Below are 23,605 nucleotides of genomic sequence, written 5' to 3' on the forward strand. Positions count from 1 at the left end.
GAAGCTTATTTTATTTTACTTAAGAGGCAGGGTCTTGCTGTGTAGTCCAGGCTGGGGTGCGGTAGCTATTCACAGTCTCCATCAGAGTGTATTACAGCCTAAAAACTGGCCTCAAGTGATCTTTCCATCTCATCCTCCCTAGAAGCTGGGAACACATGCGCATGCCTCCACACCTGGCTAGTACAAGTTTTTAATTTAATTGGTAACATGATAAATATCCTGGTCTGGTATTTTCTACAGAAAATGCAGAAGAGTAGATGGTGAGGTAGAGGTTTTTCCCCCTACTGTTACTTGCTGCTACCACCTTTTTATAACTTAAGGGTGCTTGGACAACATTTTTTTTTGTTGTTCTTTTTTGGGGGCACAGAGTCTCGCTTTGTTGCCTGGGCTAGGCTCCAGTGAGTGCCCTGGCATTAGCATAGCTCACTGCAACCTCTGGCCTCAGCCTCCTGAGTAGCTGGGACTACAGGCGCTCGCCACGATGCCTGGGTAATTTTTTGTTTCCATTTTTAGTTGCCTGGCTAATTTTTTCTACTTTTAGTAGAGATGGGTCTCACTCTTGCTCAGGCTGGTCTCGAACTCCTAACTTCAAGCAATCCTCCTGCCTCGGCCTCCCAGAGTGCTAGGATTACAGGCGTGAGCCACTGCGCCCGGCCTTGGACAACTTCTAATCCATGTCGTTTCTGCTGTGTGTGTTTGGTAAACTATGATTGAAGAGTCTTCAATCATGAAGTTAGAAGCATTTATTTCATAATGTACCAGCTATGCAGACTTTATCTTTCAGAGTTACTATTCTTTTATAGTTTCTATTAAGTTTTCCAGTTTTGCTAATTTTATGTCCTGACCATAGTTTCCTAAATTTATGGGAGAATGTTCTGGGCCCTAAAAAGCAGTCCCCATATAAAAACTGATGAATTCTTGCAAGAAAAAGGGACAAAAGAATATAGATTTTTATTTTTTGAAGCTCATGGCTGCTCTAAAGCACAAGAATCCAAGTCCATTATTTTTAAAAATTGTTTATGTTTTTACTTTAAGCATATGGTTGAAAATTCTACTTTTGCTACATGTACATTGTTATTCTTATGGCAGGTGTATTTAAGCCTGTATGGTGCAGATGAGTGTGGCTCTCTGGTGCTTCTTCCATGGACTCATAGAGTGCATACTTTGCCACTGGGGTACTTTTTTGTAACCCTGTTATTTGTGATGTAGGCTTTGAGAGCCTAAGGAAGTAAATTTAAGATGGATATTTAATATTGTAACATTTTGTTAATATGCAGTTTTTTGCTGCAAGACCATTTTATTATGTGATTTGGCAGCTTTGTTGGAAATACCGTGTTGAGAGTTTTTTGTGGAAAAGTTCTTTTCTGGATGGAATCTCTTGTTTAACTTTCCAGTTATTTAGAAGGAAGCTCTGTTTATCTTTTGAACATCTTAAGTTCAGAAACAGCAGTAGAGTATCTTAGTTAAGAGCATGGGCTCTGGAGAGAGGCTGACAGTTAAAATACCAGCTCTGATGCTTGATAGCTTGAGACCCTTGACAACAAGGTGACCCCTTTGTAACTTAGTTTTCTCTTCTGTAAAAAGGGAATGATAACAACTATGAGGACTGAGTGAGAGAAAAGCACTTAGCCCTAAAGCTTTCACTATTCAGGTTACAGTCTGTAGTATCTAACAATCACAGTTCTTTAATTTGGAAGAGATTTTGAGTGGGCGGAGTAGCACCCTAAGAATTAATTCTTGGGAGGATAAAACAGGGCTCATTACTGGGTCCCTGTGCTTAAGAACGGTGGTTCGCAAGGCTCTTCTTCAACTTGGAATTCAGGTCCTAAAATTGGAATCACCTTAGGTTTTTTTTTTTTTTTTTTTTTTTGAGACAGAGTCTCGCTGTGTTGCCCGGGCTAGAGTGAGTGCCGTGGCATCATCAACCTCGAACTCCTGGGCTTAAGTGATCCTACTGCCTCAGCCTCCCGAGTAGCTGGGACTACAGGCATGCGCCACCATGCCCGGCTAATTTTTTTTTCTGTATATATATTTTAGTTGGCCAGATAATTTCTTTCTATTTTTTAGTAGAGACGGGGTCTCGCTCTTGCTCAGGCTGGTCTCGAACTCCTGACCTCCAGCGATCCGCCCGCCTCGGCCTCCCAGAGTGATAGGATTACAGGCGTGAGCCACCGCCCCGGCCCACCTTAGGTTTTTTTAAAGGTATAATTTGTATACAATAAAATGCACCCACTGTAAATGGCAGTTTGATAAGTTTTAATAAATATATATACCCTTGTAATCACCAGTCAAAATAAGGAACATTTCCCTGAAAGGCCTTAAAGTTTGTTTTTTTTTTGAGACAAGAGTCTAGCTCTGTTGCCTGGGCTAGAGTGCCGTGGCGTCAAGCTCATAGCAACCTCAAACTCCTGGGCTTAAGCAATCCTTCTGCCTCAGCCTTCCGAGTAGCTGGGACTACAGGCATGCGCCACCATGCCCGGCTAATTTTTTTCTATATATATTTTTTTAGCTGTCCAGATCATTTCTTTCTATTTTTAGTAGAGATGGGGTCTCACTCTTGCTCAGGCTGGTCTCGAACTCCTGACCTTGAGTGATCCTCCCTCCTCGGCCTCCCAGAGTGCTAGGATTACAAGCGTGAGCCACCGCGCCTGGCCTAAAGGTTTTTTTAACTAGTTTTTTAATTTAAAAAATATATACACTCCTCAGGGGGATGGAGGGGGTATGGGCAATATATATAACCTGAACTTTTGTACCCCCATAATGAGCGGGAAAAAAAAAATATATATATATGTATGTACACATTTGGGCCAGGCGCGGATAGCAAGCGTGAGCCAGCGCGCCTGGCCTAAAGGTTTCTTTAACTAATTTTTTTATTTAAAAAATATATACACTTGGGCCGGGCGTGGTGGCTCACGCCTGTAATCCTAGCACTCTGGGAGGCCGAGGTGGGAGGATCGCTCAAAGTCAGGAGTTCGAGACCAGCCTGAGCAAGAGTGAGACCCCATCTCTACTAAAAATCCTGCAATGAGGTTTACAATTAAAAAAATATCAATTCTTATTCTGGTGTGGTGGTATGTACCTAGAGTCCAGCTACTAATGAGACTGAGGTGGGAGGATGGCTTAAGCCCAGGAGTTTGAGTCCAGGTATATATATTTATTAAAATTTATCAAACTGCCATTTACAGTGGGTGCATTTTATTGTATACAAATTATACCTTTAAAAAAACCTAAGGTGGGCCGGGGCGGTGGCTCACGCCTGAATGAATGAATGAATATATGTATGTATTCATTCCTATCTCAGAGCTGCAGTCCTCCTTCTCTCATAGTACTGTTTCTTTTGGGGCTTTGAAACTTACTTTATAACAAGGGGGGCAGACAAAGCATGTAAAATGGAAAATAATGCAAAAGGAGTAGAATGAAAAGTAAGTCCTTCTCCCATCTTAGTCTCCCAGCCACCCAGTAATGGCTTCGGGGAAAACCGCTTTCATTATTTCCTATGGTCCTTCCAGAGATAGATTATTTCTTTTTGTTATATACGGACTATTGCACATCACACTGTTGTGTATCTTATGCTCTTTCCTTAACGATAGATCTTGGTGATTGAGCAGAAATTTAAAAGTATACACTGCAGAAATTGGTAGTTCCTCTGATAGTTAAGCATAGAATTACTTTGTGACCCAGCAATTCTACTTCTAGGTGAAGACGCAAATTATCCAAAAGAATTGAAAACAAGTACTCAGATACGTGTGTGTGTGTGTGTGTATACATATATATATATATATATATATATATATATATATATATATGAATGTTCACAGTAGCACTATTAACAATAGCCAAAATGTGGATGTAATCCAAATGTCCATCAATGGAGAAACAAAATGTGACATATCAATTGTAACATGGGCCGGGCGTGGTGGCTCACGCCTGTAATCCTAGCACTCTGGGAGGCTGAGGTGGGCGGATCGCTGGAGGTCAGGAGTTCGAGACCAGCCTGAGCAAGAGCGAGACCCCGTCTCTACTAAAAATAGAAATAAATTATCTGACCTACTAAAAATATATATAGAAAAAAATTAGCCGGGCATAGTGGCGCATGCCTGTAGTCCCAGCTACTCGGGAGGCTGAGGCAGTAGGATCGCTGAAGCCCAGGAGTTTGAGGTTGCTGTGAGCTAGGCTGACGCCACGGCACTCACTCTAGCCCGGGCAACAGAGCGAAACTCTGTCTCAAAAAAAAAAAAAATTATAACATGGATGAAACATGAAAATATGCTAAGTAAAGAAGCTAGACATAAAAGGCCACATACTGACTTCATTTATATGAAAAAGTCTGGAATGGGTAAATCCATAGAGACAAAGCAAATTGGTGGCTGCCAGATATTGGGGGGACTGGGAACTCGGGACTGACTGCTTAATGAGTATGGAGTTTTCCTCTGTGGTGATGAAAATGTTTTGGAGCTAGGTAGAAGTGGTTGTTCAACATTATGAATGTACTAAATACCACTGAATTGCACACTTGAAAAAGGTTGACTTTGGGTTATGTGGATTTCACGTCTGTTAAAAAATAATTTAAATAATAGCTGTTCAGGCTCCACCCTAAAGAGTTTTCATTCTATAAATGGGTCCAGGTGAAATCCTCAGGTTTTTCTTTTTAAAAAAGCAAGTTGTGGAACTTTGAGAGGAATAGCATCTGGTCCCTGCCTGAGAATGCAGGATGCCTGGCTTTATGTTTTCATTGCCAAAACACCCTAACAGGCCATTAGGTAGCTCATTGGGAGCTACCTCTGTAAGTCAGCCCTGCAGATAGGCTGAGTCTTGGGGGCAATGTAGGTGGGGGATTAGGCTACACAAAGTCAAATCCTGATACTGTGCATCCATTTAAGGGTAATCTTGGGATATTTACATTTTGAGGTAGGTGATTTGGTGCTCTTATTTAGGAAACTTCAAAGTATGTTACCTCAGGGAGTGTTCCTTGCCTCCTCCCTCTCTTCAAAGAACCTAAGTTTGAAGTGATTCTCACTTGGCAGTAAATTGGAGGTGTTCTTCATTCTCCTCTGCCTTCATCCTCTTTGTGCCTTAGGTCTTCTGCTCTTGATCTCCAAGGGCTCTTAATGCTATAGAAAGGAAAGCCCTTGAACTGATATCTACCCTTGGCAACTGCTTGATCAAGATGGCTAAATAATGACAGTATAAGTTGAGCATCCAAAATCTAAAATGCTCTAAAATCTGAACTTTTTGAGCACTGACATGGTGCTCAAAGGAAATGCTCAATGGAGGATTTCAGATTTCAGATTTTCAGTTTTGAGATACTGAACCAGTCAGTATAATGCAGATATTCCAAAATCCAAAAAAATTCAAAATCCAAAACATTTCTGGGCCCAAGAATTTTGGATAAGGAGTACTCAACCTGGACTAGGCCCAAGCTCATTTCGGATTAGAGGGGCAGATGGTGGGTTGCACTATTTTGCTAGGGTTTTCCCTTGCAGTCTACAAACAAAATTAATAGCTTTATGGGTTTTTGTTTGTTTGTTTGTTTTTAAAGACAGAGTCTAGCGCTGTTGCCCTGGCACTCTAGATGTTGACATCAGCCTAGCTCACAGCAATTGCAAATTCCTAGGCTCAAGTGATCCTCCTGTCTCAGCCTCTCAAGTGGCTGGTACTACAGGTGCACACCACCACGCCCAGCTAGTTTTTTCTATTTTTGGTAGAAATGGGGTCTCATTCTCGCTCAGGCTGATCTCAAACTCCTGACCTCAAGCAGTCCTCCCACCTCAGCCTTCCAGAGTGCTGAGATGATAGGCATGAGCCACTGCGCCCAGCCAGCTTTATGTTTTCAACTTCAGTTTCCAAATACTTAATGATATTTACTGTGCGCTAGGCACAGTCCCAGGTATGAGTGAACTTGGAGTTGATAGCACATGTTTCTACCAATTACACTGAAACAGTTTTAGTATAGAAATTTTCTTCCTCTGACTTAATGAAACTGTATATATTCTGTTCATTTTAGATGTTTACTTATTTCCTCCAACAAAGGAGGCAAACAGTGGAATGGAGAGTATTGGAGAATGGGGGAAGCTTATGAAAAGTTTATATTTCCTTTCAACCAGGTTTATTGTTTGAACAAAATCTTGTTCCAGTTTGATTCCTTTTAAACTGTCTGGCAAAAAGGCTTCATTCTGACTTTTATTTTTGGTTTTACAGATCTGATACCTTTGTCTTAAGAGGATGCATTGTAGGGCATTCTTTGAGCTTTTATGAGATTTATGCATGTTTAGGTTGGGGCGGGGATAACTTCTGTAGAAAAATTTTGATTGTAAACCACTGAAATAGTATCATTGTGTTCTAAAAAATTGATGCTTGCCTTTTTGAGCTTTAAAACTTTGTTTTATTTCTTTAGTGGAGTCATTTTCTCTGTCTTACAGTGTCTGGACCCTGAGCTTGCTTGTGTAATGATGGACTGTTTTTCTCCTAAAGGATTTTTGAGTTCTACTTTTGGGTCCTATTGTCCTGCTTTAGGACTCTGTTCTGCCCTAAATAGCACCCCCTTGCACACCCCTGTTTTACATTTCTGAGCCTGACTTTTTTTTGAGACAGGGTTTTTGCTCCATCATGTGGGCTAGAGTGCAGTGGTGGAATCATAGCTTACTGCAACCTCAAATTCCTGGGCTCAAGCTATCCTCCTGCCTCAGCCTCCCAAGTAGGTGGGACTGCAGGTGTGTGCCACCACACCTGGCCAGTTTTTCTAGAGATGGGGTTTCGCTCTTGTTCAGGCTGATCTCGAACTCCTCACTTCAAGCAATCCTCCTGCCTTGGCCTCCCAAAGTGTTAGGATTACAGGCCTGAGCCACCACGCCTGGCTGAGCCTGGCTTTTATAGGGTTTTCTATATCGTACATTCTTGTCACAGGCTACACCTGTTTTTCACCCAAGTATGCATTTTTCCAAACTGCTGTGAACTCAGCTACTGGCCAATTAGACTTAGAGAGTTGTCTAAAATAAGAACACATAATTTCAGAGGGAGGATCTGAATTTTAGCACTTTCTGTTACAGATAGTTGAAACTTACATGTGGATTATATGTGGAATTTCTATAATTCTGCGAGTTCTTGAATGACTAAAACAAGGTATCCTAAGTGGTAGCCTCACCATTATTGTGCACAGCTGATCTTGTTGTATCCTTTTTTTTTTTTTAAATCTTTGTGCCACAGATTGCTTATATAATGTTTCTTTGCTCCTGGAAATTTGCTTTTTTCAGTGATTTATTTGAGCATGTATGTGCTTTATGCTTGTGCTTGTTTGACATCGGTGAAAAAGATAGATTCTTAAATTAATAGAATTTGGTAGGAAGAAACTTTGGAGGAGAGTGATAAGTGAGGCAGAGAGAAATGAGCGGTGCTGGGAGAGAACCTAAGAGGGGAGCCCATTTAAATTGGAGCTCAGTCTGGGTGTGGTGGCTCATACTTATAATCCCAGTACTTTGGAAGGCTGAGGTGGAAGGATCACTTGAGGCCAGGAGTTTCAAGACAAGACTGAGCAACATAGAGAGACCCCATCTCTACAAAAAGTAAAAAGGAAAAAATTAGCTGGGCTGAGGCAGGAGGATGGCTTGAGCCCAGGGGTTTGAGGTTGCAGTGAGCTATGATATGATACCACTGCACTCTAGCTTGGGCAACAGAGCAACACCTTGTCTCAAAAAAATATGAATAAATAAATAAATAGGGAGCTCAGGCCAGGTGCAGTGGCTCACGCTTGCAATCCTAGCACTCTGGGAGGCTGAGGCGGGAGGATCGCTCAAGGTCAGGAGTTGCGAGACCAGCCTGAACAAGAGTGAGACCCCATCTCTACTAAAAATAGAAAGAAATTAGCTGGACAACTAAAAATATATAGAAAAAATTAGCTGGGCATGGTGGCACATGCCTGAAGTAGTCCCAGCTACTTGGGAGGCTGAGGTGGAAGGATTGCTTAAGCCCAGAAGTTTGAGGTCACTGTGAGCTAGGCTGATGCCACAGCACTCTACTCTAGCCCACGCAACAGAGCGAGACACTGTCTCCAAACAAAAAAAGAAAGAAACAAATAGGGAGCTCAGGGAAGACCTTGAGAGGAAATTACTTAGCCTTAAGTATGTTAACTCAGTGGAGGAAGAAAGGTGGATGGGGTACATTCAGGGCAGGGGAAAGAAGGAAGAAATCATGGTTTACCAGCCTGAGTTATAGGATATTTTATTGTTTTGGCCAAGGGTGATTATATGCTTTGAGTTTTATAATTTTATGTTAGTGTCATGGGATATATAGTTATTTCCTTATCTGCACTATGACACTTTGTACCTAAATTTCAACCAAAATATTTTTTGTACTGCTTGCATTGACACTACTCCCTCTCATAGAAACTATCATCAACAAAACCCAGGGTTGGGAGGAAGTTTTTATGTACACTAAGGTAATTATTCCTCTTAATGAAATTCAGGATATTTATATGTCTTAAAATTTCCTTTAAAAATTTCAGGTTTAGCTTCCAGAGACTAGATGACTTTTATTTTTGTGACAGTCATCTGTACCATATTGTTTATAACAACTTATTTGGAGAAAGAAATTAAAAACATGTATAAAGTATGAATTGGACTGTATAGTTGAGGTGTATGAATATCGGACAAGGTAAGTATTATGAACTCAGTAACTACTGTGTCCTCTGTGTTTACTGTTAATTGTTTTCTTTTTAAATATTTTATTTTATCATTCTGATTTATTTCAAGCCCCTCCCTGGAAAGTGAGATTATCTTTTCCATATTCTGTTTGGTGTCCATAGTATTCTATATGTTTAAAGTAATGAATGCAGTAAAAAAGTGAAAATTAAGTCATGTCTACAGCTATGCTGTGTAGATTTTATTTCTTGGGTGATTGAGAAATGGTAGAAAGCTAGCTGTAATCATCACTGTTTCTTTTGCATAATTAGCCCTTTGAAGAATTGTGAGGTAGAATTATAATTATCTTAAGTACGATTGAATTAGTCATTTTAAAAGCCGTGATTATTTTATCTGCATGGAAATTTATTCATTATCTTTCCAAAATATTGTAAAGATCTTGATCCAGCAGAAGAAACATAGTTATTCAGTTGAATTATTTCTACTTGTTTCCTGGCTGGAGAACTGTTTTGTGCCTATTTATAATGATTATTTGGCTAATAATTGTCTTTATTATGCATTCATTTTAACCTGGTAGCACCACCTCAAACATCTTTGGTGGCTTCTTATGTGCCATAAAAACGTAGAAATTGTGCACAGAGTCAGATTTGCTATGAGTGTAAGAAAATAAGTATTCAAAATGTAGTTCCTAAACAAGCTAACAAAATTATTCAGCTAATTTAGGTTGTAGAATTCAAATGATTGTCAGCTCTACACTTTAGCTTAAACATAGGTCACATCCAACCCCCAACACACCTCTCTAATTTTAAAGCAGACTTTCTTTTAATTTCCCTTGAGAAATATTATAAGGAGGGGCTCAGTCTACTTCTCTAAGTAGCATGGTTGGTTATCAGTCATGGAAAAATCAGACTTGGGGGCACTGGTAAGTGTTTAAAAAGTATTGAGAGGGGTGTGATTGTGTGTGTAAAACATTGGCATTAAGGATTTTCATAACTGCAATTTAGAGAGTTCTGAAAACCACACACTCATTTGATGGCAAAATTTGAACTGATGAGAGGATGTTTAGTTTTTACCCTACTTACTATGATTACTCATTTATTTTACTGAAGAACTATGCCCACTGGTTGTGTTACATAATATTTGGCATTTGTACCATGTTACCTTTCTGAAATCTGAAAAATTCTGAATTTCTAATATCTGACCCCAAAGCTTTTATATGAATTATGGGCCTATAGTTCTGTGCAGTAGGAGGTAAGCTGAGTATTTTTTATAGGAAAGAAGAGGTTGAGAAGAAGTATGGATGGAATAACGCACTTTTCAAAAAAATGATTATTTGCTGGAAGAGTAAAAGTTTCATTTTAGGAAAAACACCATTCTCTTCAAGTTAGGCTATATGAATAAACTAGTCTTTTTTTGTTTTTTGGTTTTTTTTGAGGCAGAGTCCCGCTCTGTCATCCTGGCTAGAGTGCCATGGCGTCAGCCTAGCTCACAGCAACCTCAAACTCCTGGGCTCAAGCAATCCTCCTGCCTCAGCCTCCCGAGTAGCTGGGACTACAGGCATGCGCCACCATGCCTGACTAATTTTTTCTATACATTTTTAGTTGTCCAGCTAATTTCTGTCTATTTTTTAGTAGAGATGGCGTCTCACTCTTGCTCAGGCTGGTTTCGAACTCCTGAGCTCAAACAATCCACCCGCCTCGGCCTCCCAAGTGCTAGGATTACAGGCGTGAGCCACCACGCCTGGCCTAAACTAGTCTTCAAGTTCTGGATAGCTGGAATTTGAAGGAGGGGGTTGCTATGTATCCAAAATAAGACCTAAATATTAATCGCAAACATTTAATGAAAACTTAGCACTCTAATCTTTTTTTGTATAATATTTTGCTTAATTTCTATACCAACCCTATTCAGAAAGTTCCTTTATTACCAGTTGACAAATAAGGAAACTGGTAGTACAAGGGCCAAAGTAAATGATAGCATAGGTGATTTACTCTCAAGTAGTGTGACTGGTTAACCATGACGGTAAACTGCCTGCTTTTTTACTCTATTGCCATGTGTAACTAAACTTAATTTCTAGTAGAACCTTTTACTTTGGCTGGTCTACATGGGACCTATGTATGTAATGGAATATTTCTTATTTTCTTGAGGAGTTCCTGTGGTAGATGCCATATATTTATGAGACACATGTCCAGGGTGACACTCAGATTTTGAAACCCACATGTAATATTTGGTCGAATAAGGTTGGTAGTGTTTTGCATAGGGGTTTGGGGGGGTGGATCAGAATTACCTGGAGCTCTTTTAGAACTTGTGTCTGCTGGCAACTTCCAGAATTTGTGGATAAGGTAGGGATTGGAGTGCTTGTGATTACACCTTCCTCCAACTACAGTAAGTAATCATGATTACTACAAGGTAAGATACAGTGATTTACCTTGTAATGACAAGATTTTGATGCACAATTTCTAGGCCTTTTCTCTTCTGTTTGGGAACTCTTACTAGAATCCAAGAAAGGAATGCTATAGGAAAAAATAATTACTTGCTAGACTGGAAATAGTTTTATTTTAGGAAGAAAACTACGATATTCAAGTAACCTTGAATCTGCTCTGATTTATGGAAAAAATTAGTTATTTGCAATCTTTAGTATTTTAGCTGTTAGTAACAAATTATTTTTGATCCAGCGTAATGAATATCTTCATCATGGTAGAAAACTGCTCTCAAGAATATTCCAGGCTGGGCACGGTGGCTCACACCTGTAATTGTAGCACTTTGGGAGGCCAAGGTGGGAGGATCGCCTGAAGCTGGGAGTTCGAGACTAGCCTGAGCAACATAGCGAGACTCTGTCTCTACAAAAAAAATAAAGAAAATGTTAGCCAGGCATGGTGGCATGCACCTGTAGTCCCAGCCTCTTGGGAGGCTGAGACAGGAGGATCACTTGAGCCCAGGAATTTGAAGTTGCAGTGAGCTATTATCATACCACTGCACTCTAGCCAAGGCAACCGAGCAAGACCTCGTCTCAAAAAAAGAAAAAAAAAGTTCCAAGAATACTAGTCTTCTCAAGGCTTTTTGTTGTATCTAAGATGATACGATAAATGTTCGGTTCCCCCCCACCTCCATGTTTTTGTTATATATATGAATTTAAGGCCTGCAGGGTTTTATATACCATGCGTTGTTACTTGCAGATCTTATTTAGAAAGAAGTAACTTCCTACTTGAATAATGAGACTTAAGGCTAATTCAGAAAAGAAGGGAAGTAAGTTAGAGGAAGTAAATTTACAGGCCAGTGTCTAATCTTAGTAATTTGGGCTTTTGAAAGTTTCCTTTTCAAAAGTTAGAAGATTAACTCTTTCATATACGAAAACATTACAATCCATTAATTTAAGAAGGCTGTTTCTTATCCTTAATTTTTTTTTTTTTTTTTTTGAGACAGAGTCTCACTCTGTTGCCTGGGCTAGAGTGCCATGGCATCAGCCTGGCTCACAGCAACCTCAAACTCCTGGGCTCAAGCAATCCTCCTGCCTCAGCCTCCTGAGTAGCTGGGACTACAGGCATGCGCCACCATGCCCGGCTAATTTTTTCTATATATTTTTAGTTGTTCAGCTAATTTCTTCTTATTTTTTTTAGTAGAGACAGGGTCTTGCTCTTGCTCAGGCTGTTCTCGAACTCCTGAGCTCAGATGATGCACCCGCCTCAGTCTCCCAGATCCTTAATTCATTTTTTAAAAAAATTTTTTCACGTTCCCACTTCACAGAATATCTTTGAATCAGTGAAAACATACTTCTATTCAGTGCTATTTTTGACCCTGCTAGGCATTGTAAGGAATATAGAAATGAAGATGTGGTCCTTTGTACTAGCGTTTACAGATAATAGTAAGTACCCAACAGTTAAGCACTAGCTATTGTATGCTAGGAATTGTTTATTCTAAGTGCTTTCCTATATTAACTCATTTAATAATTAGCATTTTATTTGTGAGGGTAGGGACCATTTTCCCCATTGGTACAGATGAAGAAGTGGAGGCACAGAGAGGTTAAGTAATTTGCTCTAAGTTTCACAGCTGCTTTGAATCCAGGCACCTGGCTCCAAAGCCTTCTCTTTACCAGAACAGAGTATCAAGTGATTTAAACTTACATAGTCATTTGGGAAATAGCACTGAGTAAACTAAGTGCTGTTGGAGTTCAGGGATGAAGAAGAATTTGCCGTGGATTGTACCCCAGTAATATGCTGAAATTAAAAAAAAAAAAGAAAAAATTTGTAGTGGAGTAGCCAGGGAGGTCTCTGTGGGGAGGGTATAACACTTGGCCTTAAATAAGGTAGAGAGGAGTGTTAGGAGTAGTGGGAATCAGCCCTTGGCTTGAACACAGTGTTGTTTTTCTATTTCCTTGTAGGGAAGAGAGGGGGTAGTCAGTGTTGGTTAGACTGGGGAAAACATGGGGGAGAGAGGGCAGTATGCTGCTTTAGCCTCAGGAGGTCAGATCCCAAGATAGATCTTTGCAACATACTGTTTTGTTTCTTCCTCGTTTCACCTAATATACTATATACGTCTTTCCAAGGCAATACATTTTAAAATGTATTTACCTTTTTTGAAAACATACAATAGTTTCTTTTGGTAAATTCAAACAGTTCAAAAGGATATACGGTCCCTAAAGTTTCTTGTGTATTCTTCCAGAGATAGTCTATGCATATACTAGTGTTCATCATTATTCAGTGACTGTTGTGCACCTGTTCTGTGTATCTATACATCTCACCATTGTACAATGGTATGACAGTGTATGACATACTTGGTACCTCGCTCTTCATTTAATCTTACCTTAGAGATCGTTCATTAACAAATCTTTTTTTATGATTATATAATAAACCGTTGTATGGATGTATCATAAGATACTTAACCAGTCTTCAAAAGGGACATGTAGGTTGTTTCCAGTCTTTGGCTATTATAAATACTGCTAAAGTAAGCATACTTACACATAAATGTTTGCATCCCTATGACTATATCTATACGATCAGGTTTTGTAAGTGGAATTGCTGGTTCAAATAAGTAGTATATGCAGTCTTAATTCTGATAAATGTTGCTAGTGGCCCTACAAAGAAGTTGCTCCCTTCTTTATGTGTTCTTTTTTTCGTTTAATCCCTTTTAATACTCAGACAGAAGTTCTTCAGCCCCATTGGGGCTTAAAATCCATCCATCCTACTACCAGTTCACTTCCTCATACCTCTTTAGTTCATCACTGTAATTAACCCCTTGTATATATGCTCAATTCCCTTTCCCCTTTCTCATTTTATCTGGCACAACCTCAGCCCTGGTTAAATCCAACACTTCACCTATTCTGCACCTGTAGCTGGATGTAGCTAGAAAAGGAAAAAATACAGACTTTTCTCATTTTGAATTTAAGACCCCTAACCTCAGAGGTGGCCTTTAGCACTGCCTAGATTACTTAGTCTGTTTATTCGCCTTCTTTTAGGACAGTAAAGCACCACCTCTTTTCACTCAGACTTCCTGTTCCGCTTGCCAGCCTATCAACTGTGGTAATCTTGCTTCTTATTTAATGGAGAAAATGGAAGCAATAGGAAGAACGTACCTCTACTCCCTCATCGACATTTGTCTGTTATGGTCTGCCACCTCCTCTTAGTGTAGAGTAGTCCCTTGGGTCAGCCCTTACACTTTAATGCTAAATCCCATTCCCCTCTAATTTCAAAATGTTGCTGTAGCAATTCTCTCATCTCCTGCATCATCTTCTACGTACAGACCTTAATGACCCTACCTAGCTGCAGTGGATGCTGGGAAATGGCTTTATTACTAGCAGCCATGTGACCAGGAAGGGGAAAGATAGATATTGAAGCAAACGGCAGGCAGTCTCTGCCATATCTTCCATGCTTTTTTTTTAAACCAACTTCTTTTGCTAACAGTTTTATTGAGATATAATTCGTATATCACACAATTCATTTATTTGAAATAGTTCAGTGAGTTTTAGTATATTCACAGAGTGTGCATCCATCACTATAATCAATTTTAAAACATTTGGTCACCCCAAAAAGAAAACCTCTACTCTTCAACTGTACTCTCCAATCTCCCAATCATCATCCCCAGTCTTAGACAATCACTAATCCATAGATTTGCTTATTCTGGACATACCATATAAATGGAATATGAGCTCTTGGTGCCCCTTCCTTTGGCTCTCACTTTGCTCCAACAGTGGGTCCAGTTGTCATCTGTGGCATACGTACCATGCTCTATAAACCTATATCTTGCCCTTGCCCTGTAATCCTATCTTTCTCTGCTCAATAAACATCATTTTCGTGCTTGCCTAAAAATCAAATCGAATAAAATAAATTGGATATGAGCGTTTTGTATAATATTTTATGCAATACAGTATTTTGTGGGGTTTTTTTGTGACTGTTTTCTTTCACTTATATGTTTTTAAAGTTTATCCGTGTTGTAACATATTTTCTGACTTTTTGAAAGAGCTTTTTATACCAGCTATCTCTGTGCCCACGTTTTCTCAATCAACTGCAATCTACTTCTCCCATGGCCAATTGAAAAGGTTTTCTCCTGCTGCTGGAGACCTTCTGATTGGCCTGCCTGTGTCCTTTTTGCCAGCATGTAGTCTGGACCCTTCTCTCATAATGTTCTCTTCGTTTTTCTTGGTGTTGGTTCTCATCATACCTTTCTGACTGATCTCTTCAGATATCTCTGGCTCCTTCATGACCACCTCTTTCATATTCCTAACAGTATCTATGTCTAGATCACTGCGCCTCCCCATTCCATACACGCCTCCCCATTCCATACACTTGAAGCCTATGTTGTTTTTACCTGTAATAACAGCTTACTTGGGCACTAATCTTTTTCAGTTGATTGGGGGTAAATGTGTGTAGAGTTTGGAAAAAGCCTCCTTAGATTGTGCTCATTCCACCTTCTCTTCCATTAGGCCTTTATGCCTTCTCCTGGGCACCCTCATCCATTTACCGCCCATTTCACCACCCAGTCATTTTTCATGCTGCTGCCAAAGTTCCCTTCATAAATCACAGGTCTGATCATTCCAGATGAGTGACTTTCTCTTCCTTATAGAATGGAATTCAAGTTGCTATGCATGACAGATCCTCCAGCTTCAGTTTAACTATCATCATCTTTCTAGCCTCATTTTTTCAAGTCTCCTCTCTAAATTCTTGTATTTAAGGTCATTGAGGTCATTTGCTCATGCTGTTCCCTCACCTTAGAAACTATTCCTGGGGGTGAGGGGGGGCGGAATATTCCTGAGCCATCATTTCGCTTTTCTAGCTGCTCCCATTTCCTCATTCTTCAAGGTCCAGGTGAGATGTCACCTTCTCTGAAGCCCTCTGGCAGAATAAGTCGATTTTTCTCTCTATTCATACCAAAGAGGATAAGTTGTTATTTATTTATTTTTTTATCCAGTAATTTTTGTGGTGGTGGTTTTTGTTTGTTTGTTTGTTTGTTTGTTTGTTTTGAGATAGGGCCTTGCTGTGTTGCGCAGACTGGCCGGAAACTCCTGGGCTCAAGTGATCCTCCCACCACCAGCCTCTCCAGTACGTAGGACTGTAGGCATGTGTGCCACCATACCCGGCCTAAAGTTTTGTTAGAGCACTTAATTACATTGCGTTGTTTTCCTTAAGAATGTCTTCCAGATAAGGCTGCTTCTCTAGCACCTAGATCAGAGAATAGCCCATAGAAGACCAGTAGTTTGTGTGAGGCTGGTCAAGTGCAAAGGAGCTAAGAATTGAGACAAGGAGCTGGCTCAGTGACATGCTCCTGTAATACCAGCTACTCCTGAGGCTGAGGTGGGAGGCCTGTCTCTTAAAAAAAGGGAAAAGAAAGAATTGAGACAAGGCCATTGGGCCTACTAGGGAGGAGACCACCATTACAATACAGTAGTGGGTGGAAGAGTGAGTGACTGGGGAGGAAATATGAAGGATAGATGGGAGTGCTTATTAGAATTTATCTTTAAAAGACCCGATGTCTGCAGTGAACATTTTCTAGAAAAATCTATAATGTGAAATTATGGGTGTGTTGTTTTTGGCAGACCCTTGTAGCGTGGAAAGAACCAGAACATTGAATAAGAATTCTCTGTCTGCCAAACAGCCGTGGGAGCATTGTTTAGAGTAGACTTTCTGTGATGATCAACATGCTCCATACTGCACTGTCCAATACCATAGCTGTTAGCCACCATGTGGCTATTAAGCATTTGAATATAGCTAGTATGAGAAAAGAACTGCATTTTCAAAGTTTAATTAAAATATTAATTAATAATGATTAGAGGTTACCATGTTGGTGCTAAAGCAGTGACAGTATCAGTTTGGGGATCGATTGCAGCCCAAACATTCTGTCCCTTGGGTTCACACTTCAAGCAGTGACTCTGCTCCTCTGAATATATTTTTTTACTTTTTTTATTCTGATTTATAGTTACTGTTGAAGTCTTTGGCTTCTGTCCTGCTTATGAATAAATTAGTTACCAGGGAAGTTTTATTTAAGGGTATTGAGGAGACCTTCATACACACCTCCTTTGAAAGCTGGATTTAAGGTTAAGTTTTATTTCTATACATGGCAGTCACTGGGAAATCATACAGTGGCTTCTGTTCATTAATTCAGCAAACACATGTGGAAAACCTATTGCTGTCTGGCACTACTTACTTGGCATTGGTGATATAAAGATGAGTAAAACTGTCCCTGCCCTAAGTTAGTTTTCAGTCTAGTTGAGGGAGTCCTATTTAAATAAGAATAATGAATAATGAAGTGGTGTGAGGATGTTCACAAAGGAGGGGAGGGGAAAGGAAACAGATGAGGCAGCAGAGATCAGGGAAGATTTTATGGAAGAAGTGACTTTCCATCATCTTGAAAGGGAAATATTTTCAAAATAGACAAGGGGTGTGGAAGGAGGGAATATGTATCTAGGAACAAACATGCTATTATTTTTTTAAAAAGCTGTTAAAAAGCTGTGCCAGTAGGACTGAAGTAGGTCTGTCTGTGAATTGGGGCCCTTTAGTTAGATAAGGTTACCTGGAGTCTTGGAAATGACTTAATTTCGGAGAACTAAGGCGGAAAACATTGCTTCTGCAGTGTAGTTTTTGAAGCCCAGAAGGTGTTAATTTGTTGGATGGCTTTGTGATTCAGGCTTAAATTTCTGAACATTGATTATTGAATGGATTTTTCTGTCCTGCCATCCTTCTTACCTAACTAGTTGAAGTTCTAGTTTGTTACATTGCTTAATTGCTTAGTAAAGCCAACTTTGAAGGCAGTAATGCACAGTTATTAGTGGTTAGTGTATATAAACATAGTAGATGCTTGATAAATTTTGTCTTTTTTCCTTTTTTTTTTTAATCCTTATTTCAGCATATTGTGGGGATACAAAAGTTTAGGTTATGTATATTGCCCTTGCCCCCCCACCCCCTCAAAATGTCTTAAATCCTGTGGGTGCCTAAGTTTAAGCAGCTTTCTGCTTGTCTTTGCTTTGTTGAACTGTTAGGTGACTTTCTCATTATTCTTCATTGAAATTTTTAACTTTGCCTATTTTCCCCTTTGGTTAAATCTTTTATATTAATAACCATGACTCCTTTTAACCTTTTCTGAAAAGGGTTTCTTCAGTTTCTCTAGTGTCATTATTAAAATTTGTAAATTTTCCTTGGAATCCTGGGCAAAGGATTAAGCCATATGTTTTTCCAGTCCAACTTTTTTTGTTGTTTACTTTGGGGTTTTTTTGTTTTGTTTTTTTAGAGACAGGATCTCTCTCTGTCACACAGGCTGAAGTGCAGTGGCACGATCATAGCTCACTGCAGCCTCAAACTCCTAGGCTCAAGTGATCCTCCCACTTCATCCTCCTGAGTAGCTAGGGCTACAGGCGCACACCCCTATAACTCAGCTAATTTTAAAATTTTTTTGAAAGATAGGGTATCTCTATGTTGCCCAGGCTGGTTTTGGAACTCTTGGCCTCAAACCAATCCTCCTGCCCTCAGTATCTGGAGTAGTTGGTATTACAGGGCTACAGGTGCAAGCCTACCAGCATGCCACCACACCCAACTTTTGTTACATCTGCATTTTCTTCTTGTTACTGGTTCAAGCTGACTAGTATTTTAGGTAAGATCTGGAATAAATCCTGACATGGACTGTCAAGCTGATTGCCTCTTACAGCCTCTGGACATTATAGGAGGACATGCACTTGCCAGCAAAGAAGGGGAAGTTTCCTTTTGTGAAACTGACTTGCTCTGTCTTCTAAATCAGTGTGCAGACTTGGGCCTACTAATCAGTTTTAATAGTTTGCAGTCTTATTGCATTTTCTGTACCCTGTATTCATTCTAAATGGTTAACTGTTGGAATTCTGGACAGAATAAAGCCCCTGAAGCATAAGTAAGAAGTGTCATGACCTTTTTTCAGCCAAGGAAGAAGTCTCTTAAGGACATGCAGCTGGAAGTAGATCTCTCACTCAAAACCTATTGTGGAGTAACTCTTTCCAGGATGGGCCCAGGGTATCTGAGGACCAGAGTGGAGTAAAACTAGCTGGCTCCTCTCAGCAAGTGATACTGAACCCCTAATTGAGCTTGCACATTCTTTCTGGGTTCGGCTTGGGGAGTCCCCATTAGCTTCAACCCTAGGCAACCACTGAACTGCTTTCTATTTCCATAGGTGTACCTATTCTTGGTATCTATATAAATGGAATCATACAATATGTGTTCCTTCGTGGCTGGCTTTTATTTAGCATAGTGTTTTTAAGCTTCATCCTTGTTGTACCATGTATTAGTACTTCATGGCTTTTTATTGCTGAGTAACATTCCATTGTATGGCCATACTGGATGGCTAGATCTTTGGCTTAGTTTAGGGTTGTTTTGTTATTTATTTATTTATTTATTTGGGAGACAGAGTCTCACTCTATTGCCCAGGCTAGAGTGCCCTGGCATCAGCCTAGCTCACAGCAACCTCAAACTCCTGGGCTTAAGCGATCCTTCTGCCTCAGCCTCCCGAGTAGCTGGGACTACAGGCATACGCCACCATGCCCGGCTAATTTTTTCTATATAAGATTTTTTAGCTGTCCAAATCATTTCTTTCTATTTTTAGTAGAGACGGGGGTCTCGCTCTTGCTCAGGGTGGTCTCGAACTCCTGACCTCAGCGATCCTCCCACCTCAGCACTCCCAGAGTGCTAGGATTACAGGAGTGAGCCACCATGCCTGGCCTGTTTTGTTAATTAAAAACTAATGAGTAAAGACTATACTTTTAGGGATCATTTGTATAGTTCTGATCAACACTAAAGTGCACATATAGTAATAACATTCATCGAGTGTTGGGCAGATGGGAGGAGGGGAGGAGGGGATGGGTATATACACACCTAAGGTGTGCGGTGCACACTGTCTGGGGGAGGGACATCCTTGAAGCTCCGACTCAGGTGGGGCAAAGGCAATATATGTAATGTAAACATTTGTACCCCTATAATATGCTGAAATTAAAAAAAATTAAAAACTAACGAGTAAACAGGAATAATACGGGTTGTTAAATCAATCAGTCAGTGCCTTAGAATATTTGCTTTTGGTCAAGTTATTAATCATTTTAAATTTCCAATCCAATACAATCTAGGAAAACTCTAGAAAATTGTTTACTAAGCTCTAGTATCAATGAACAGCTTTAGTGAACAGCTCAGCTCCAGAAGGCCTTCAAGAAGCTGTTCAAACAAATGAGAGTCAATGATGTCAGGGTCACACAAACGTGAGAAAATCACCAAAGACTGCTATCACAAAGTGGTGGTAGGCGGCAAATCTTCCCCACCTTTAGTTAGATGTCAGTAGTTCTAAATACCTTATAAGACTGGTGTGGTGGCTCACGCCTGTAATCCTAGCACTCGGGGAGGCTGAGGCGGGAGGATAGCTTGAGCTCAGCAGTTCAAGACCAGCCTGAGCAGGAGTGAGACCCCATCTCTACTAAAAATAGAAAAAATTAGCCCGGTACAGTGACACATGCCTGTAGTTCCAGCTACCTGGAAGGGTGAGGCAGGAGGATTGTGTGAGCCCAGGAATTTGAGGTTGCAGTGAGCTATGATGATGCCACTGCACTCTAGCTGGGCCGACAGAGCAAGACTACATCTTAAAAAACAAACAAACTTCAAGGCAACAGTAGTCAAGATATGGTAGTGGCATAAGGACAGATGTATAGACCAATGGAATAGAATTGAGAATCCAAGAATAAATCCTCACATTTAGTCAGTTAATTTTCAGCAAGGGTACTAAGACCATTCAATGGGGGAAAGAGTAGTCTTTTCAACAAATAATGCTGGGATAACGGGATTTCTACATGCCAAAGAGTGAAGTAGGACCTCTACCTCACGTCGTGTATAAAATTTAACCTAAATCAAAGACCTAAATGTAAGACTTAAAACTATGCAACTCTTGGGGGAAAAAACATAAGTTTTTCATGACCTTTGATGGGGCAGTGGTTTCTTAGGTATGACACCAAAATTATCAGTAGCCCTAGATAAAATAGGTCAGTTCGCTTTCATCAAAATAAAAAACTGTTGTGCTTCAAAGGACACCAAGATAATGAAAAGAAACAATCCAGTTAAAAAATGGTCAGTGCATTTGTATAGACATTTCTCCAAAGAAGATACACAAATGGCCAATAAACATGTGAAAAGATGCTCAATACCATTAGTCATTAGGAAAATCAAAATCACATGTGATACCGTTTCGTATCCACTCAGATGGATAATTTAAAACATGGAAAAGGCTGGACCTAGTGGCTCATGGCTATAATTACAGCAAATTGGGAAGCTAAGGCAGGAGGATAGCTTGAGACCAAGTTCAAGGCTAGCTTGGGCAATAAGCAAGACCCCATCTCTACAAAAATAAAAAAGATTAGCTGGGCGTGGTGGTGTGTACTTGTAGTCCCAGCTACCCAGGTGGCTGAGGGAGAAGGATCACTTGAGCCCAGGAGTTCGAGGTTACAGTGAGCTATGATCATGCCACTGCACCCCAGCCTGAACAACAGAGTGAGACCCTGTCTCATGAATGAATGAATGAATGAATGAATGAATGGAAAATAACAAATTTCGGTGAGGATGTGGAATAATTGGAACCTTTGTATGTTGCTGGTGGGAATGTGGAATGGTGCAGTTACTGTGGGAAGCATTTTAGCAGTATTCAAAAAGCAAAACAGAATTGCTCAGTAATTCCACTCCTAGGTATCTACCCAAGGGAATTGACAGCAGAGGCTCAGACAGGTACTTGCATCAAAGTATTCATTGCAGCACTATTATAATAACTAGGTGAAGAAAAGGTAGGTTCACGCAGGTGTCCATCAGTAGATGAATGAATGAACAAAATTGGTATATCATTCAGTGGAATATTACTCAGCCATAAAAAATAAAGAAGTTCTGGTAACATGCTGTAACATAAATGAACCTTACACATTATGTTGAGTGAAATAAGCCAAACACAAAATGACAAATATTGCCTGATTCCACTTATATGAGGTATTCAGAGTAGGGAAATTCATAGAGACAGAAAGTAGATTGGAAGTTTTTAGGGGCTGAGAGAAGGGGAGGATGAGGAGTTATTGCTTAAGGATCACAGTTTCTCTTTGGGGTGGTAAAAGTTTTGGATATAGTGATGATTGTACAACATTACGAATGTAATTAGTACCACTTAATTGTACATTTTAAAATGGCAAATTTTGTTATATTTTACAACTTTTAAAAATAAATAGGCCGGGCGCGGTGGCTCACGCCTGTAGTCCTAGCACTCTGGGAGGCCGAGGCGGGAGGATCGCTCAAGGTCAGGAGTTCAAGACCAGCCTGAGCAAGAGCGAGACCCCGTCTCTACTAAAAATAGAAAGAAATTATCTGGACAACTAACAGTATATATAGAAAAAATTAGCCGGGCATGGTGGCACATGCCTGTAGTCCCAGCTACTCGGGAGGCTGAGGCAGTAGGATCACTTAAGCCCAGGAGTTTGAGGTTGCTGTGAGCTAGGCTGATGCCACGGCAATAGAGTGAGACTCTGTCTCAAAAAAAAAAAAAAGAATAATGTCTGACTGGGGGGCGGGGAGGGCATGGGCAATATACATAACCTAAACTTTTATACCCACATAATAAGCTGAAATTAAAAAAATGAATAATGTAATATAACAAAAAAACATTGATTTTGGTTTACACTTTGTATGGTATGTGAGTTATATCTCAGTAAAGCTGTTTTGTTTTTGTTTTTTTTTAAGAGATGGGGTCTTACTGTGTTGCCCAGGCTGGTCTCAACCTCCTAGCCTCAAGCAATTCTTCTGCCTTGGCCTCCCAAAGTGCTGGAATTACAGATGAGAACCACTGGGCCTGGCCTAAAGCTGTTTTTTAATAGCTTCTTGCATTCCACATGTAACCCTCCCCCAGCAATGTAACCAGTTAGTCTGATGTCCCACAGGCCTTTCATTGGTTGTCAATGGTATGGGGTTTCCATCACGTTTGCTGAGTAGAATTGGCCTAGTTTATGTTTCCTGGCAGAAATTTAGGCTAATGGAGTTTGAGTATGATTGATTTGTAGGCCTCTTTGGCAATGAGTAAATTCATTGTTGTCTATCCCAGTCACACAAGTTACATTTCAGTGACCTCTCTCAAAGCAGATGGGAACTTTGAACACCTCTTGCCAGAATGGTTTTGCAGTTTGAAAATTAATGTATAGTAACAACATACTGGTCTTATACTCAGTAAAATTTAGTAACTCTAAGCTTCCTTCCCCATTTGTAAAATGAGAATGATAATTACACCTGCCTCAAGAAGTTCAGGATCAAATCCATGTGCGTGGGAAGTGTGTGGTGATAGAACAGTGTAAGATGTCATGGTGGTCATGAAGGTCCACACAGTTAGGATCTGTTGTAGTATAACAGATTTTGAAACTTCTGATACCATCTGTGTCAGAACCCAAGGCTAGAGCAGCTGAATACTTGTGCTAACCATTTATACCAGTATTTAGAAAGGGACCAAAAGACTGATTAACATATGATGTTTTC

The 23,605-nt window shown here is 40.1% G+C and overlaps 1 protein-coding gene across 1 annotated transcript in view; it reads left to right on the forward strand.

Moving 5' to 3' along the window:
* RHOA (ras homolog family member A) overlaps positions 1–23,605 on the forward strand; it is a 51,317-nt gene that overhangs the window by 5,175 nt on the left and 22,537 nt on the right. The window lies entirely within an intron of this gene.

This window comes from Lemur catta, chromosome 18 (genome assembly GCF_020740605.2).
Source record: "Lemur catta isolate mLemCat1 chromosome 18, mLemCat1.pri, whole genome shotgun sequence".
Classification (NCBI taxonomy): Eukaryota; Metazoa; Chordata; class Mammalia; order Primates; family Lemuridae; genus Lemur; species Lemur catta.